Source organism: Halichoerus grypus, chromosome 7 (assembly GCF_964656455.1).
Source record: "Halichoerus grypus chromosome 7, mHalGry1.hap1.1, whole genome shotgun sequence".
NCBI lineage: Eukaryota > Metazoa > Chordata > Mammalia > Carnivora > Phocidae > Halichoerus > Halichoerus grypus.
The window spans coordinates 118,520,803-118,538,131 of NC_135718.1; the positions used below are offsets into that span (position 1 = coordinate 118,520,803).

General features: G+C 50.3%; 1 long non-coding RNA gene across 1 annotated transcript in view; it reads left to right on the forward strand.

Annotated features, from left to right (window-relative positions):
* The window catches only part of LOC118546797 (uncharacterized), an 89,313-nt gene that overhangs the window by 38,992 nt on the left and 32,992 nt on the right, over positions 1-17,329 (forward strand). Inside the window, exon 3 of the long non-coding RNA XR_013449872.1 lies at positions 3,393-3,568. This is a non-coding gene — a long non-coding RNA (uncharacterized LOC118546797). The remainder of the gene's footprint in view (positions 1-3,392; positions 3,569-17,329) is intronic.

Consider the following 17,329-nt stretch of genomic DNA (forward strand, 5'->3'; position numbering starts at 1 on the left):
TAATGATTCTTCATGGTGGGTTTTGCTATACCCATTCTACGTATGTAAAAACTGAGGCACCAAGAAGGTTAACCCAACTGGAATTTAAGTCCTATACATTAATGCCATGTCCTTATCCCCTAAAGCTATTCTGGCTCATTTTCTCTTAATATGTGATCATTCAGTGTTATTTTAGGAATGGGCATCACGCTTTTCAAATGAATAAAGTCACTGTGAGGGCTCCTGGGTGGCTCAGTTGGTTAAGCGACTGCCTTCGGCTCAAGTCATGATTCTGGAGTCCTGGGATCGAGCCCCGCATCGGGCTCCCGGCTCAGCGGGGAGCCTGCTTCTCCCTCTGACCCTCTCCCCTCTCATGCTCTTTCTCTCTCTCTCTCTCTCTCAAATAAATAAATCAATCTTTAAAAAAAAAAGTCACTGTGAGATGCAATCATCCCCTTTCTTTTTATGATTTCTTTCTGGACAAGTAAAAAAAACCCCAGTGATCTGACTTGTTTCTCCATCACTGCTGTCAATGAACAAGAGAGAATTGGTTTGCATAGATTCAATGTATTTTTTTTAATTACAGCTGAATGATTCAAAAGATGCAAAGTGGAGTGTAGCAAAAAGTCTCCTTTCTACCCCTGTGGCTTTATAGATGAATATTAGGAAAACTTCCATCAGTTTTGAATTAATGGTTTTGAATGTGGGTAATAATGACAGTATTTGTTTTCAGCTTTTGAGATTGCGAAATACTCTCAAGGACAGAGTCTCGTTTTCTCCTCCCAGCTTGTTGGGGACGTTTTCTTCAGACCCTCCTTCGTAGTCACAGAGCCTCCCCGCAGGCCAACCCCCTCCATCCGCTGAGGCCAAGACTGCTCTCTGGGTCCCTCATACCTCTCGCAGGCTGTGGGCCTGTGACCGAGACCTCACCGCGGCTGGTGTGCTCTCCCCCCGGGCCTCTGGAGTATGACTGCAGGCTCTCCATGAGTTCTTTGTATCACTCACAGGCTGAGGACAGGCCCTCCCAGAAGACCTGTGGACGGGCCAGCTGGCCTGCTCTTGTGCCTGGGGAGCATGGGAAACCCTCTTCCATTAGCACGTCTGACTCACTTTCTCTGACAGGTTGTGTATTTATTCCCAGTTTGCCCCTTATTAAAAATAATGTTTAAGAAGCATCTGTAATAATGTGGGAAAGTATTATGTTAATTGAGAAAGCATTAATTTATCAGTATCCACGTATAGCTACATCTCTGAAAATCATATAATTTAGACTCAGAACAAAGCCTACGTGTAGAAAAATTCTGGAAATAACTCATTCTTCCCTCTCAGCCCAACTGTACCTCTTCCTCCAGATTCCAGATTCATCTTAACTGGGATCCACCTGGCTTCCTCAGCCAGATCATTCTCAGCTCCTTTTCCTGTACCCGCATCACCAGCACCCCTGGGCCCCTGCCAGGCCAGGCTGCCACTGGTCCTGTCCGTGCTCGCTCCTTCCCACTCACAAACCCCTCTGCTGTTCTCTGTCCTCATAGCCAACCCCCTAGTGCAGCCTCAGCCAGCTCACACCCAAGCTTCTGTAATATCCTTAACACCAGTCTTCTGGGTCCTAAGTCTTGCTCTGGCGGGTGCAGTCTCTCCATTTCAGTGAGGGGCCTCTGTCTTTAAAAAGAAGAAAAAATAATAATAACCCTATAACACACCCTGCTTCAAGGTCTACTTGTGCCCCAGGTCCTCATGAAAGAGTTGAATTCCCTGGCTCCTGCTCGCGTCTCTAGCACCTCTCTTGCCTTTCCAGACTCTGCCGATCGCCTGCTGGCTGTTGCTAAGCCCTCAGCTCAGCCCCACCGTCTCACTTCCCTCTGGACATTGCTCACCTGCCCTGCACATTTTGACTCTTCCCTGGTTTAAGCTTCATGGACTTTAAGGAAATAAGGTTAAAACTAAAACATCAATCAAGTTTTAGCTGAATAGTTATGATGGATATTCATCATGATATATATATAACTCAGTCAATCCATCAACCATTCATTCATCAAAGAAACATTAATTCAGATTTATTAGGCATCGTGCATGCAGTGGCCCAGGGCCACACTGGTTCTGGGTGTTGGCCCACATGGTCCTGTAGCAGGAGTCTTCTTGCAGATTTGTTCATGCAATCTGCATTGCCGTCTTTCATTTGTGTTTATTCAACAAATGACCATGCAAAAACCAACAGCAAGGAATCCCTGTTCTCAAGGGTCACAGACTTATGAATTCGTCATCATGCCACATGCCCAGTGCTGTGCAAAGGAAGGCAAAGCCCTGCGGGGGGGCACGGGTGGTCTCCTAATAGAAGGGAGGTTGAACTAACCAGCGTTAACAGGTAGACGGGGCATGAGAGAGAGGGGGACAAGGAAGCAAGAGAGAGAAGTTCTTTCCAGAAGAGGTAACAAAGACTCAGAGATTAAAACCTGGCTCTACCAGGACTCGGGGAATGTGTGCACTGTGGCCAGAGTGCTAGGAGTCATGCATCCCTCACACTCCACCTGCTGTTGGCACTTTGTCCTCCACCAGAATGGAAAACCTACCCCTCTAAGTCCTACCCGTTCTCGAGACCCACTCAAGACCTACTTCCTTCGTGAAGCCTTTTTGGACTCTGTATCAAACAGATGGGCACTTCATTCCATTCTGTTTTGTTCATTGCCATTCAAAATTTATAACAAATCTCACCTTCCTATCAAGTGTAAACTCCTTGAAGATAGGGACTATGATACACACTTATTCTCAAATTTGTGGGCGTCCAGCGAGGAACCTTGTGCTGCTCTGTGAGTGCTTGTTGAAGCACCACTAGCCCGGCCTGGAATTTCTAAAGACAGTCTCAGGCAACGCCCAAGCACCTAACCTCAAGCAGTGACTGGTGAGTCTCTTCATACATGACTCTGTCCTCACACAACACCTGCTAAGACATCAGATCATGGGTCTGTGATAAGGGTAGATTAGATGCCATTAGACTGATTTTATGATTCCTAGAGAAAAGTAATAATGTTACAAGGAATTTAAAGGGATCCCCATTAGAAGTGCCTCGCTCTAATCAACCTTGGAATTTACTGTTAGTAAACTTCTCCCCCATGGAAAGTAAAATGTTGCCATCTGTGAAAAGCCTTGAACATGTAGACAGAAGAACCAGGTCTTTGGTCCATCACTACCATGTATCAGCCGTGTGACTTTGGACAAGTCATCTATGCCCTTTTAAACCTCAGTGTCCCCAGTCTTTAAAATGGAATTATAGTGCCTCCCAGGGTTATAACTACTCTCACAGGGCTATGGTAAGAATTAGATGTGGGCTGGTAATATGTGAAGTGTCATTTAAAAATCAGAGAGCACATTCATTTTTAGTATAAACTGAAGTTCCCTTCCCTCTGTTTTATTCTCAGGATTCAGAATCCAGACACAAGCTCTCCACAGGGAAGTACATGCACTGTGCTTATTTTAAAGAGAGAGAGTGTCCATCATCTCGCACTTAGGAGCTCTACTGTAACCACCTTCTCAGCAACTGTAGATGTTGGAAGAGTCGTGTCTGCAGTCCTCCAGACAGCGTGATGCCCATGAGGTAAGGTGCCCTGCCTTGCTCAGTATCCCAGTGGAACAGCACCTGCTGAGAAAGCTGCCCAGGCTCCACCTTTCCCAGGGAGAATTCTGTGTTCCAGGCCATCCCCTTCCGAAAGACGGTTCTGCTTAGATTTGTCAGGAAAGGTGGTTAAGCAATGCAGACAACAAAAGTGGGCCCCAAACCAAAGACCCTAGAAAAGAAGGAGAAGAGGACACTTTGGAAGGGTAAGCAGTTCTGTCTACCCAGCAGGCACCAATCTAACCTGCAATCAGGAGCCTGGACTCCAAGCTTGTCTCTGATACAAACTGGCTGTACAGCTTTGGGAAACTCACCCAACCTCTCTGATCCTTTAAAATTATGCTTTGTGAAATAATAATAATGCCAATCTTCTGGTGTTAATTAAGGATTACATTTGTATGAGTTTTACAAAGTGGAAAATGCCGTGGGATTATAAGCTGATTATAAATTTATCCGCCTAAAGTAACCATTCAGAACAGCCCAAATGAACTGTGTGTCTGGTGGGTGTCCATAAGCTTGCTCACCAGGGAGCCTGAAGTGGGATTCTAAGAACCGCCCGAAGATCTGAAAAGGCATCTCCTTTTCAGAGATGGGTGTGCCATGAAAGCCATTTGGTTTTCACGGGTGACTACAGGCCACCCTCACATGCTTGGCTGTTGTTTCCAAAGCACAAAGCCCTGGGACAGGGTAGGGGACCGGGCCGCATCCCTCCCGTGCCTTCACTCCAGGCTGTATGGTTCCCGAGGCCCTTCCTTTTGCCCTATCTTTTTAATTTTCCCAGTAAACCTGTTAGGCGAGCTGAGCAGATAAACCCTCTCTTCACCCACATATACCTCTTATGGATGACTTGCCTGAGGCCACAGAGCTCAAAATGACAGTGCCTGGAACCCCAGCTTGGACGGTTAGCTGGGATTTGAGCCCAGGTTTTTTAAAATCTTTGCCTATAGACCAGGCCATGAGCCCATGAGCCCATGAGCCCGGCTTAGCCAAAGCCCTACGGGCCACAGCCTTGGCAGTCAGCGGCCCCCCACAGACACACAATTCCCTGGCAAGCCTGGCTAGACCCAGACATCTCCTTCTACTCATGCCTTTTTATTTTCTTGAATGTGTTTCCAAGGGAACCAGCAGGCACTTGCCCTCCCCACCTTGGTCCTCGCTCCCTGTGTGTAATTGGGGTGCACCGTGTTGGCCCCGCACAGTGATGAATGGGCTTCTTCAGGCAAGCTGGCAGTGACTAAAGCCCCACCAGCCCCGCGGGCCGCTCCTGGGCAGCGCCGTGCCCTCAGATGCGATTAACCCCGTGTGTCACCATGCTTGGCAGCAGTTCCAGGAGACGGGGAGGCCTTTGTTCATGCCATTGTCCTGTCAACTGGCCATAACTTCATTTGGCTGCCAGCTTGCTTGGCCTTTTGCATCATCCTGGCCTGCTCTCTCCTCCCTCGGGTCAGTGTTAGTCCATTATTCCAGATTTTCCAGGGACTATCCAGGGTGTGTGTGTGAAGCTCCTGCGTCTTCCCCCAAAGCAGCTTTGGAATTAACGTTGTTGACAGTGAACAAATCCTGCGTGGTCCAGGAGGTAGGCTTCCCGGGACTGCCCCCATCCTCGCTGGTGCAGAGGAGGAGGACTTGTGTGTGGTGGGCTAGCTCTCCAGGCGGTAGAGCAGGGGCGCATTCAGACGTTCAGTGCCTCCACACACTTTAACTGAGCACATACTGTGTGCCAGGCACTGTTCTAGACCCTGGAAATAAAGCAGTGAACAATAAAGACGAAAAGCCCCTGCTCTATGGAGCCACATTCTGAGGTGGGGAAGGGAGTGAGGAGAAGAGACAGGCAAATAAACTGAAAAATGGGTTAAAAGATGCTATGGAGAAAAATAGAACAGTGAAGAAAAAGTTGGCTGTGGGGGATGCTCATCCGAGCACCCCCCCTAATGTCTAGCACAGAGTTGATCCCCGACTCTGATCTGACCGGCTCCTCAGTGCGGGGTCTGATTCCCACACCCCCAGCTATGGTTGGTTAGAGCTGCTAGGTTGGAAAGACCCCGTAGAATTACCCCCAGTAACCCTGCCAGCGGGGGTATCCCCCACGAGCCAGACTCCACCCAGTGCAACCCCCTCCCCCCAACCCTGCCCAAACGTCCTCTTCTCGTCTATCTTTTCCCTTCTCCCACCCGCACATACTGACTTGGCAGCCACCCAGACCTTGTACAGCCAAGTGGGGAGACGGGCCAGCCAACAGACCATAACAGCGCAGAGATCAGTGACCGGCAGGGCCTGTGCGTGGGCTGTGGAAACCCTGAGCGGGGCAGGGGTCTTCGTAGGGGGCTGTCCTGTGCCCTGGAGGATGATGGACGGCATTCCAGGCCTCCACCCACGAGCTGCCTGTACCACCCCCACCCTAAATGAAGACAACAAAACCATCTGCACACACTGCCAAATGTCCCCTTTTGCAAAGAACCACTGGTTGAACTCAACATCATTCAACTGATTTGACCGAGGAGCACTTTTCTTGTGCTTCTTGGTGGGGTGGGGAGGGGAGTGCCTATCAGTGCTGCATGTACCCTGTGCCATTCTAAACACTCTGGGTGCTGCTACTTCTGGACAAAGCCAGTTCCCTACCTCAGAGTCCAGGGCTTTGGGCTGTGGGCCCTGCCTGGTGTTCTGGCCATGGCTCGTACCGATCTGTCTCTACTTCCTGCTTCAGGAGGCCCGACAGTCTGTCATTGCGTGTGTACACTCTGTCCTGTATGTCCTGGGCCTTCCCTCGGGTGCTCCTGCTGCCCGCAGTGCCCTTCCCAGCCAGCCTCTCCTGGGTCACTGATTCCTTCTTCAGGATTCTACTCGGGCATCAGCTCCTGCGGGAAACCATCTCTGAAGCCCAGACGGGGCTGAGTGGCGCACTTTGCTCCCGAGCTCCCGGAGCACCTGGCCTTGGTCCTTCCTACCTCTGAGGCCTTAGACAGGCCCTGTAGTCCTATAGGACCCCCATCCTGTAGCATGGGTAGTTGGGGTCCTACAGTGTAGGTAGTGCGGGTCCATTTCTCCCACTTGACCTGCAAAGCAGAGACTGTCTTTTCATCTCCAGAACCTGACGAATTGTCTGGCACAGAGTGGGTGCTCAGTAAAGGTCAAAATGAATTGACAAGTAAAAAGAACACAAAGATGGGTGTGATAAGGGGAATGATGACAAGAGAATGCAGGCTTGAGGAGGGAAAGAACCAAGGGGGAATATTCTTTTTCCAACCAGGAAGGGATGGCTAAGTTGCCTGCCTCTCGTTTCTTTCTCCTTTGGGCTAAATACTTCAGTTGCCTTAACCTTTAATCTCACATCCATCTCATTTTCCAACCCTCTGATCGATCATCTTTGTCATTCACATCCCTCCATGCCTTCTCCACTTTTTCCAGAGGCTGCTTTTGTGTTTAATGTGATGTGTGCAAATTATTGGCCCAGAGAAGAGAGCGGAGAGAATTGAATTGGTGATTATGCTAATTATTTCCTTTTCCGTGTCAGGGACTGCTCACAGGGAAGCCCACTTCTGCGGCCAGGAGGGTGGGCAGGGAAGAGGGGAGGAATGTGGAGGAAGAAGTGCTGGGCTCTGAGCTGGGGTATGGAAAGTCTGCACTGGAGGAAATACCTGAGGGATGTGGCTTCTCCACAGAGTTAGGGTCTTCTGCTGTGAAGGGGGCCTGCGCAAGTTCTGGGCTCTTTCATCCACAGCATGACCTGTGAGGGAGACACAGCTCCGTTTTATAGATGGTGAGGTGTGAGGAAACAATCCACAGATGGAGGGACAGTCCCGAGGTCACCCGCCTGGGCGGGGGAAACACGGTGAGCAGAGAGGAGGTGGTTCCAACCTAGACCTTATAACTCCCGGTCCGGATGAGTTCCCTGGCCTCACAGCCCCTACTCAGGGTGGACTCTGGGGAGCAGTGATGGTGGAGGAGGCAGTCCCGGGGCCCGAAGCCCTTTAGCAGCCCTGACATTGTACGGCCCGGGCCCAGAACGCAGCTGGCCAGCCTGTTGCTCTCTGGTTGGCGGCTGCCCTCAAACCACTCGAACCAGCGCTGTTGGGTTCAGTCACACGTTCCTTCGGTCCAGCCTCCCTGCGCCGCCCCACCTCAGCTCTCCACACAGCAGCTGTCTGGGGCGCCATCTGGACCCCTCACCCTTCAGCAACCCAGCAAAGTCCCGCCACATTTGTTCTGTTTGTCACTGGGGCTGGCTGGTGTATGTCAGTCAGCCAGTTACCAATGTCTGTTGAGGGCCGGGCACGGTTCTGGGCGATGGAGGTACAGAGCGGGATGAGGCAGAGTTCCTGCTCCCAGGGAGATTGCCCCCACCCTCGGGGATGTGGGGGGGGACAGGTTTAGTCGGGGGACAGACAGAGGACCCTGTGGGCCCCAGGACCGGCCTTGCTGTTTAATGAAGTCTGGCTCTGTTGCAGATTCACAGAGGTAGCTTTGAGGTAGAGAATCCTGTGGAGGCTGCTGTCGGGGCTGATGCCACCTCTGTCCCCCACCCATGCATGGAAGTGGCAGGAGCTGCCCCTCACTGATCCCCTTCCTCCCCCAGCACAAAGAAACTCCAAGATGCTTAGTGAGAGGCCCGGGAGGCTCCTGAAGGGAGTTCTGCCCATGGTGGTGGGTGGCTGTCCTTTAGCCTGGATGTGGTTTCTAAAACTGAGTGCTGTGGCCCAACTTCGTGCCACCCTGATGGGAGGCAGTAGGTGGAGAGATGAACAACACAGGTGGACACCCAGGTGCAGCCTGGGACCAGTGACCTGACCACTCTCTGCCTCATTGTCCCCTGTATGGTAGGAACCGCACTAGGCCTACTTCCCAGGAGTGTGTGTGGATTAACGGACACGTGCAGTTGATAGCAAGGAGGGCACATGGCAAGGGCGCAGTAAATGACAGCTCAGTTGCCTCACACCACCCTCCAACGGAGGTCCTCTTTCTGCCTTCTCATTCATACCTCCTTGACCACTGTCCAGAGTCCAGAGAGTGAAATGCCCGGGAAGAATGCAGTGACAAAAATACTCGACCACATCCAGAACTTCCCTGGTGCAGCTGGTCCTTGATCATGGGCTTCCCCTGGGAGCTACTCTGTGGGAGAATGAACCCAAATCCTGGCTCTGTCACGCCCCTAGCAGTGGCCTTGGGGAAGTCACCCGAACTCGCCCAGCCTCAGTTTCCACCCCTGTCCACTGTGGATAGTACCACCTCCCTCAAATACTAGTTGAGATCATTAAGTAATATAAGGTAGGAGTGGCTACCTTTCTTTACGCACAGTAAAGCATGAGGGGACAGAGAGCCAAAGGAGAGGCCAACAGGAAGCCAAGTGAGGTGGTCCTGAGCCAGAGGGAGACAGGGGGCACCTGACGGGTGTCCGTAATACCCACAGCTGCACTTAGAGCACTTGCTGTGAGCTGGCGCCACGCAGAACCTTCTCTACCTGACGTACCTCGCTGAATCTTTACAAAATCCTCACAAACTAGGAATTATCCCCATTTCACAGATGAGGAAAGCGGAGGCTGGAGGAACCTGCCAAAGGTGGTCTGGCTTAGAAGTGGCAGAGCCGGGATTCAAACCCGAGTCGTCTACTGTCGTAACCCCTCCGTGGTGCTGCCTGCTGGGGGTGAGGTGCGGGGTCTGTCCTGCTGGGCCTGAGGGGCAGAGTCTCTACGTCCCTCACCTGTAAAGTGGGCATCATCATTCCAGCTCCACAGGGCATGTGTGACCCAGGCTGGGCGGTCCTCGCCCTTCTCCAGCCCTTGGCGGGAAACACTTTATAAACAGAAGATTACTTACCCACCCTGCTGCCTGGAGCCAGATCTCTTGCCATGCCAAATTGTTGGAATGGTTCAGTGACAAGTGTGTTATTAGGAAGAAATTTATGATGCCTTATTCAGAGTGAGTCACCGAATCCCTGTGGTGAGAGGCATGGGGAAGGGGCCCTCCACTGAGACAAGCTAACTTGGGGACCTAGGCCCCAGCTGCCCTGGGCCTGGCTACCTCCCCAGGCCCCCACTAGAGGGTCAGCACTGATCAGTGATGAGGGTGGGTGAGGCGTGGGGTGGGGAGACAGCCTTCCACCTTAGGGAAAGATGGTGCCCTGTGGTGGGTTTGCATGGACCTCACAGTGGGCATGATGGGCTCCAGAAATCTCTTGCTGCTTGCCACCAAATTTCCAAGGATGTGAGAGTCAGGCTCCAGGTCACTCTCTGACCCTCCCTCCAAGGGTGTGGCACAGCCATCCCCAGGAATGGGTCTGCTGGAAAATATTGCCCAGAGTTTAGGTGAACCCTCTTCTTTCTGCCTTTGAATCACAAAAGAGGAAGTTGGTCTAGAATTAAACTTCAGAGGGAGAAAGAATTAGCTGAGATGTTGCAGTTCTGCTGGGATTTGCTTTCTTCCCTTAAAAACTATACAATAGTTGGTGAGAAAAGCCCTCTCCTTAAAAATTGACTCTCATGGGCATAAACGTGACTGTAGAAGAACTGGAACAAGAAAGCATCTGTCAAGGAATAGCAGGTGACCTCCTTGGACAGATGTCACTTTGAGTAGCCAGACAAGGCTGACCCTTCTCTGTCTGCTCCTGGATGCAGAATAAGGGATTTCTCTGAGGCACCCAAACCCCGAGGTTAGGCTGGAGCATTCCCGCTGGGCACCTGCCAACATTGGCAATGTTCACGTGGACGAGGTGAATACCCGCTCACTTCACTGGTGGCCACTTCCCTGGCCACCCATACTTCACAAACAGCCGAAGGGCAGCCAGGGGGCAAGAGCAGACTACTGGGCAGCAGAAATGAGGTCTCCAGTGTCATTCACTGTGAAGCTCACCCCTGTCTCCAACAGGAGAGCCCAGCTGGCTTTTTCGGGTCCTGTCGCCTCCTAATTTAATCATAATGCTAACATGATAATTTTATTTCTCACCCCAGACCCCATTAGAAGCACATACATTTGGAAGGATGGGAGAGTCTCTAGAGCTCAGATGTTCAATATGTGGGGGATTCGTGATCTCTCTGAGAATCTAACCCAAACTGTGGACTTCAGCTCCAGAAAAATGCATCCACAACTGGTGTATTATGTGCAATATCAGGTGATTCCTGGTCCTTTGAGGCTCACCCATGGAACCCAGGTTAAGAATTAGAGCTGTAAAAAAAAAAAAAAAAAAGAATTAGAGCTGTAGAGATAAGCACACATGTGAGCTGGCTGCCTAAACCCTAAACCCTAAAGAGCAGCCACAGGGACTTTTAGCCCTGTCCCCACTGTATGGAGCCACCTCCCCCATACCTGGTAGTGGCATTCATCACAATGGTCCTGTCAGAGCCTGGCTAGGCTTGGTGCCTCCACCTAGGAAAGCAGGGATGCACGCAAAACACTTATCGAATGTGTGTGATGTGGCAGGCATTCTTCTAGATGCTTTATCTGTTTGAATGTGTTAGATCCTCACAATAGCCCTGCAAGATATTTCTGTAAAGAGCCCGGACTTAGATTAGTCTCTATTTCTCAAATTCCATTTCTAGTGGTTACATTATTGGAGATGTGATATTTTCCCAGAAAAACCAGTTACTATTATTAGTGAACACTTACTTTGTGTCAAACATTGTGCTAAGTATGGATTTTATAGTTCTTAATTCATTTATTATACTCAAGACCACATTTTATAGAGAAGGAAATCGAGGCCTTTAACCTTTTGGAACACTACCCTGAGATCACTCCTTAAGGAAACTAGTCTAGCTTCTCGGAGGACAGAGGACCAGTGAGGAGAACTGAGGCTCCCCAGCCAATGGCCAGCACCAACCACCAGACATAGGAACAAGGCCAACTTGTATTTTCCAGCGCAGTCAACTAGCTGAATGTAGCTGCATGGGTGAGGCCAGGTAAAACCAGCTGAGGAAGCACCCAGTCAATCCTCAGAAGCGTGAAAAATGGTAAATTATTGTTTTAAGCCCCTACATTTTGGGGTGATTTGTTATTCAACAATCGATAACTAATACAGCCTTCTAAATCCCACTTCACTCGCCCCTTTCCCCAAACAACCACTAACAGTAGAATGACAAAGGCATTAAGCCAGAATGAAGAGAAGAGAGAAGACCACTGGGGAGGGAAGACATCCAAACATGTTTTAGTTGGGCAGGTGGGGAGAGGAGCAGTCTCTGACCGAGTAAAGCCGAGAAAGTCACAGTCCACATGCATGCAGGAGAGGCGAATGATGAGACGTGACCAAGGAGCCCCAGAAGGCCTTCAAAGTTTGGGCGCTGAAAGGTGCCAGGTACCACAGAAGGCAGGAACAAGGCCCAGGGCTAGGAGACAGGAAGCCCCTGCCAACTCTCTTTTTCCCTGGGAAAGACCAGAAGTTATTATCTGGAGCAGCTGAAGTGAAGGTGCTCTGGACTCTAGGACACTTGTCACAGCCGAGGGTGACAGTGAGATAGGAGCTTGAAAACTGGAAGATTAATTAAAAACTGCAAATAAATGATGGGCCCTCAGATTCCCCACCTGCTCCCAGAACACCAGCAGCTAGCTAGGTGTCTCTTCCCTTCCAGACAGTTGGTTGGAATATTCTTCTCTGGGTAGACTGAGCTTCTTCCTCACCCCCACCCTCTACTCCTTGGAAAAGACCCTTGTAAAATGTTATTTGAGGACTCCCAGTAAAACAGCCTCTAGCTATCTGGTCACCCTACTATGAAGTCAGCTGGACTATAACCCTGTCTTTCTCTTAAATATGACGGGTCACCAGACATTTGAAATGAAAGAGAGAGGTCAAAAAAAACAGGGGAAGTGGGAGGGATCCCCGAGGAGACAGGCAGCATACAGCAAGCACAAGAACCTGAAATTTAAAGAAAAAACCAACTTAGAAATTAGTAACCTCAGGAAAATAGGGCCTAGAAACAGAATTCCATGAGAAAGGAGCAGTTGGAGAAGAAAGAGTTCTTGGAAATTTAAAACACAGTAAGTAAGGTTAAAAATTCATTAGAGGGGCGCCTGGGTGGCTCAGTCGTTAAGCGTCTGCCTTCAGCTCAGGTCATGATCCCAGGGTCCTGGGATCGAGTCCCGCATCGGGCTACCTGCTCAGCGGGGAGCCTGCTTCTCCCTCTGCTGCTCCCTCTGCTTGTGCTCTCTCTTTCTCTCTCTCTCTCTCTGACAAATAAATAAAATCTTTAAAAAAAAAAAAAATTCATTAGAAGGTTCCCAGTGTGATGCGCCAAAAACAGTCCAGGCCAGTGCCCATCGATATCAAATTTTAGAACACAAAGCATAAAATGAACACCTGGAAAGCCCCAGAAAGAGGAAAACTTAATAGACAAAGGACGAGGGATGACAAGGGCACCAGACTTCTCTCCAGAAACACCAAGTAGGAAATAATGGAGCGATACCTTCAAAATTCTGAAGGAAAATGATTTTCAACCCGGAATCTTGTGCTCAGCCAAATCAATCCAACGTGAAGGGGAAATCAGTAAAAACCTTTTCAGGCATGGAGGACTCCGAAACCGGTCTCGTGAAAGAGAAAGCCATGGCCTCCAGGAACAGGGACTCCCGTGAAGGAAAGTCAGAGGGAAGTCTCAGGGCCAACAGTGAGGAGCCAGCCTGGGGAGGGGAGGTTTCTGGGGCCACGGAGATTGGGGGGGGTGGGACTGACACTCGACACGGGTGAGTGGTGGGAAAATGATCACCAGGCTTCTGACAGATCCACTAAAGGAATTGGGGGAAATTGCTTTAAATAGAAGAAACTAAGAAATGGGAAAGAGGTTTGGGGATGACTTATTCTCAAAAATAATATCTAAGCAATAGAATTCAGGTGACTATTTTGAAGTCTGGAGTTAAGAGCAGGAAAAACAAGCTGCTGCTGAGCCGGAAGTGTTGGCCTCTGGGGAGCAGAGAAGGTCGGGCTGGCTTCTGCTGTGTCTTTTAGCCCTGTTGGATTTTTCACGATGGACATTGGTCACATGAATAAAATCAACATTAATTTTTATAGGGAAATCAAGAGCATGGGCTTGAGAGTTCGATTACCGGGTTTAAATCTCTCTGGAGTCTTACTGGTGGCAAGACCTGGGTCAAGCCTCAGCCTCAGTTTCCTTATCTCCCTTGCAAAACTGAGGTGAGGACTCAACATAATTTCAGTAAAAGGCCCAGCACGGAATATATGCTCAATAAATGATAGCCATTATGGTTTTTAAGATTTCCGAGACATTCCACAGTAGACAGTGAAAGCAAACTCCATCCCTGAGGTTTGGGAGGAGTCGAGAAACCCTGGAGAAATGTCGCCCTCGCATCTGCCAGGAAGCGGTCCCGCTGTTGCTAAGCCGCGGGCCTTCTGCAGGCCCCCACCCCATCCGCTCAGTATCTCGGTTATTAGCAATGGCACGGTCAGCTTCCAGAGCGGGTTAGAAGGGTGTGCTGGGAGCAGCTTTTTCACATAAAGGCCCGATTCATTCCCAAGGGACTTCTGGTGGGCGGGTTTTCCTTCTGACACAATTGTCCCACACAGAAAGTTGCCACCATGGAAGATGGGGCATTCTGTGCAGAACTGGGAGAAGGCGGCTCCGGGCTCCTCTGGGGGCGGGGAGCATGCTGGCATCAAGCAGAGAGGTCCTGTCCCCCATCTGCCTGGGTCCTGGGCTAGAGCCATCAACAGGGCCCCAGTGTCCCACCCAACAACGGGGGCCTCGAAGGAGAGCCTGAGGCTGAGGATGCTGACCCTCTGGCCTCACTACAGACACATATTTATTTAAACAAATACATTGGATGAGAAAAAGGCTGGAGAGAAAGAGAGACCCTAAAATGTTAACCACAGTTCTATGTGAATGGTGGGATGTGAAGTGCTTTTCATTTCTTCTTGCTTATCTGTATATTTCAGTTTTTGTACAATAATCATACATACTCTTTGTTCTCAATAACAATCATAAAGAACAAGGTGATGAGTCCCTGAAGGGGGAGTGAGTGCAGTAGGTGACCGTCAGCTTGAGAGATTCGGTAACAGCTGGGAACATGTGAGTCCTCTGCCCGCCAGGATTTCTAGAATTCAGAGAGCCCGCATTGGGAGGGGCGCAGGAGGGTTGTCGAGGCAGAATGAGCCTGACCGGCTAGTGCTTTCCCACCACTTAACGCCTGCAATGTGCTGTTCTTGACTCTAACTCACTCAGTCTTTACCGTGACCTCCTGACAGAGGGTCACTATTCAGCTGCACTGGACAGCTGGGAGACTGGGACCTGGAGAAGGTAAGCACCTTCTCTTCTCTTGCACCCCAGCATCCAGCTGTGGGGGCTGGGCCGGTGACCACCGCAGTGTAGCAGCAGGAGGGACACAGCTGCGGCCAGGGAGTGCAAGGGAAATGCTGAAGTGCCAGGGTGTCTCATTCTTTTCCTGAAGAAAAGCTCCTTTTTGTTTCCCAGAGGTCCTCCCAGTGGGAAAGCAAGGTCGCAGCCATGGCCTTAGAAATCCACCACTTTCAGGGGCTCCTGGGTGGCTCAGTCAGTTAAGCATCTGACTCTTGATATCAGGTCAGGTCATGATCTCAGGATCGAGAGATTAAGCCCCCTGTTGGGCTTAAGCAGGCTGGAGCCTGCTTAAGATTCTCTCTCCCTCTCTCTCTGCTCCTTCCCTGCTTGCGTGCTCTCTCTCTCTCTCACTTAAAAAAGAAAGAAAGAAGGAAAGAAAGGGAGGGAGGAAGGGAAGGAGGAAGGGAGGAAGGAGGAAAAGAAAGAAAGGAAAGAAAGGAAGGAAGGGAGGGAGGAAGAAAAGAAAGAAAGAGAAGAAAAAAGAAAAGAAATCCATCACTTCCAGCTTGAAATGAAGGCTCTGCTAATACCTACCGAGCATTTCCTCCATGAGACAGACACGTTTCAAATGCGCTCACAGTCATCAGTTGATTCTCCTTCCCCTTTATACCGAGAGTTCCCGGAGGACAGGGACCTCATGCACTTGGCTGGTTGACTTGGTATCATCAGTGTCTAGAGCTGTGTCCCGCACATCGCTGATTATTGTATACCGATGATGTGGCCCCATTTTGTCAGGAAGGAAACTGGGACTCAGAGAAGTTAAGGAAAGCACTCAAGATCCCACAGCGAATAAATATCGGAGCTAGGTTCTGAAATTGGATTCTGACCCCAGGAACCGTGGCTCACACTCACCCCCTTGGAGTGTCCTGTTTCAAGGCATAGTGTGTCACAAGAGACACACCTGTGGCCTTGTGGGGACAGCCGTGGCCAACCATCCCCGTGAGCTGCGGTCTAGGGGCAGGGGAGGGGGCAGCTGGGCCACAGGGGGACTGAGGACACGGTGAAGCCAAGAAATAGAGTCACTGACAGGAGACAGCACGGACTGGTGGTCAAGGGCCAGACGTCCAAATCTGGCTCCACTTGCCGACCATGTGACCATAGGCAGATTAATCACCCCAAGCCTCAGCTGCTCTTTTGTACATGGAGGCAGTATCTCGTGGAGTTGTTATAAAGATTAAATGAATACATACAGACTACTTAGTACAGCAGCTAGCCCATGACAGAGATGTGTGTGTGTGGTGCGAGGCTAATAAATGGCATCAAACTGGGTAAATATCCTTGCATGAGGACCCAGCCACTTTTGCATTCTGTGTCACAAAGAGAATACGTGCAAATCCATAGCAAGCGACCACCATTAACCAAATGTCCTGTAGCAACCTTTGCTGCATAAAAATTTACCCCAAAATGTAATGACTTAAAACAACCACTATCTTTTTGCTCACAGTTCTGTGGGTTAGTGACTTAGGCTGTGATCAGTGGGGCCATTCTTCTGCTGGTCTCACTAATGGGGCTGCAGCCAGCTAGGCCATCAGCTGAGGGTTGGCTGCTTGAGGGTAGGCTTTCGAAACCATAGCACTATTGACATTTGGGACCAGAGAGTACTTTGTTGTGGGTTCTGTCATGTGTACTATAAGATGTTTAGCAACATCCTTAGCCTCTACCCACTAGATTCCATCAGCCCCCGCCCCCATCATATACAATTAGGACAACTAAAAATATCTCCAGACACTGGCCAGTGTTCTCTGGGGGACAGAATTGCCCTCTGGCTGAGGACCACTGGTCCAGAGGAACCAGCATGAAGACTTGTCTTTGTTGCTTGTGGTCTCCTCGTCCAGTAGCCCAGACTTCTGACAGTAGATGTGGTGGGGGGTGGGGGTGGCCCCAGCAGCAAGAGAGAGCATGCCTCAGTGCTCATGTGCTCTTCGAGCCTTCTCTGGCGTCACATTGGCTGATGTTCCATGGGCCAAAGCATATCAAATGGTCAAGCCCAGAGCCGAGCTGAGCAGGGACTGCACAAGGGTGTGGGGACAGAGGCATACTGGCCTGGGGCCATCACTGTAACTGACCACAGGAATTTGTCCACCACGACAGTGATGAGTGTTGTGGGTGCGCACACGGCACCAGGGGAGGGGCATGTGACCTTGGGCAGGTCTCTTTCTCTCTGTGACCTCATCTGCACAATGAGGGAGGGACTTTTTCCTGAGTGGTCCCTAGCCTCAGTGGCTCAGATGTGCTAAGAGAGAGAGAGTTGATTTCTTACAGTCAGTGCAGTCACATCAGAGGGGCCCGGGGCCCTGCTGTGAGGGGAACTCTCCTTGGTCCTAGGGCAACCCAAACTTGCCCTTCCAAATGGCTTTCCCCAGGCTAGAAAGTCTTGGATTTTAAAATACGAACAGGAGAAAATAGTTTACAATCCTACAACGTCTTGTGGTTCTCAAAAAACTTCTCCATGCTCCAT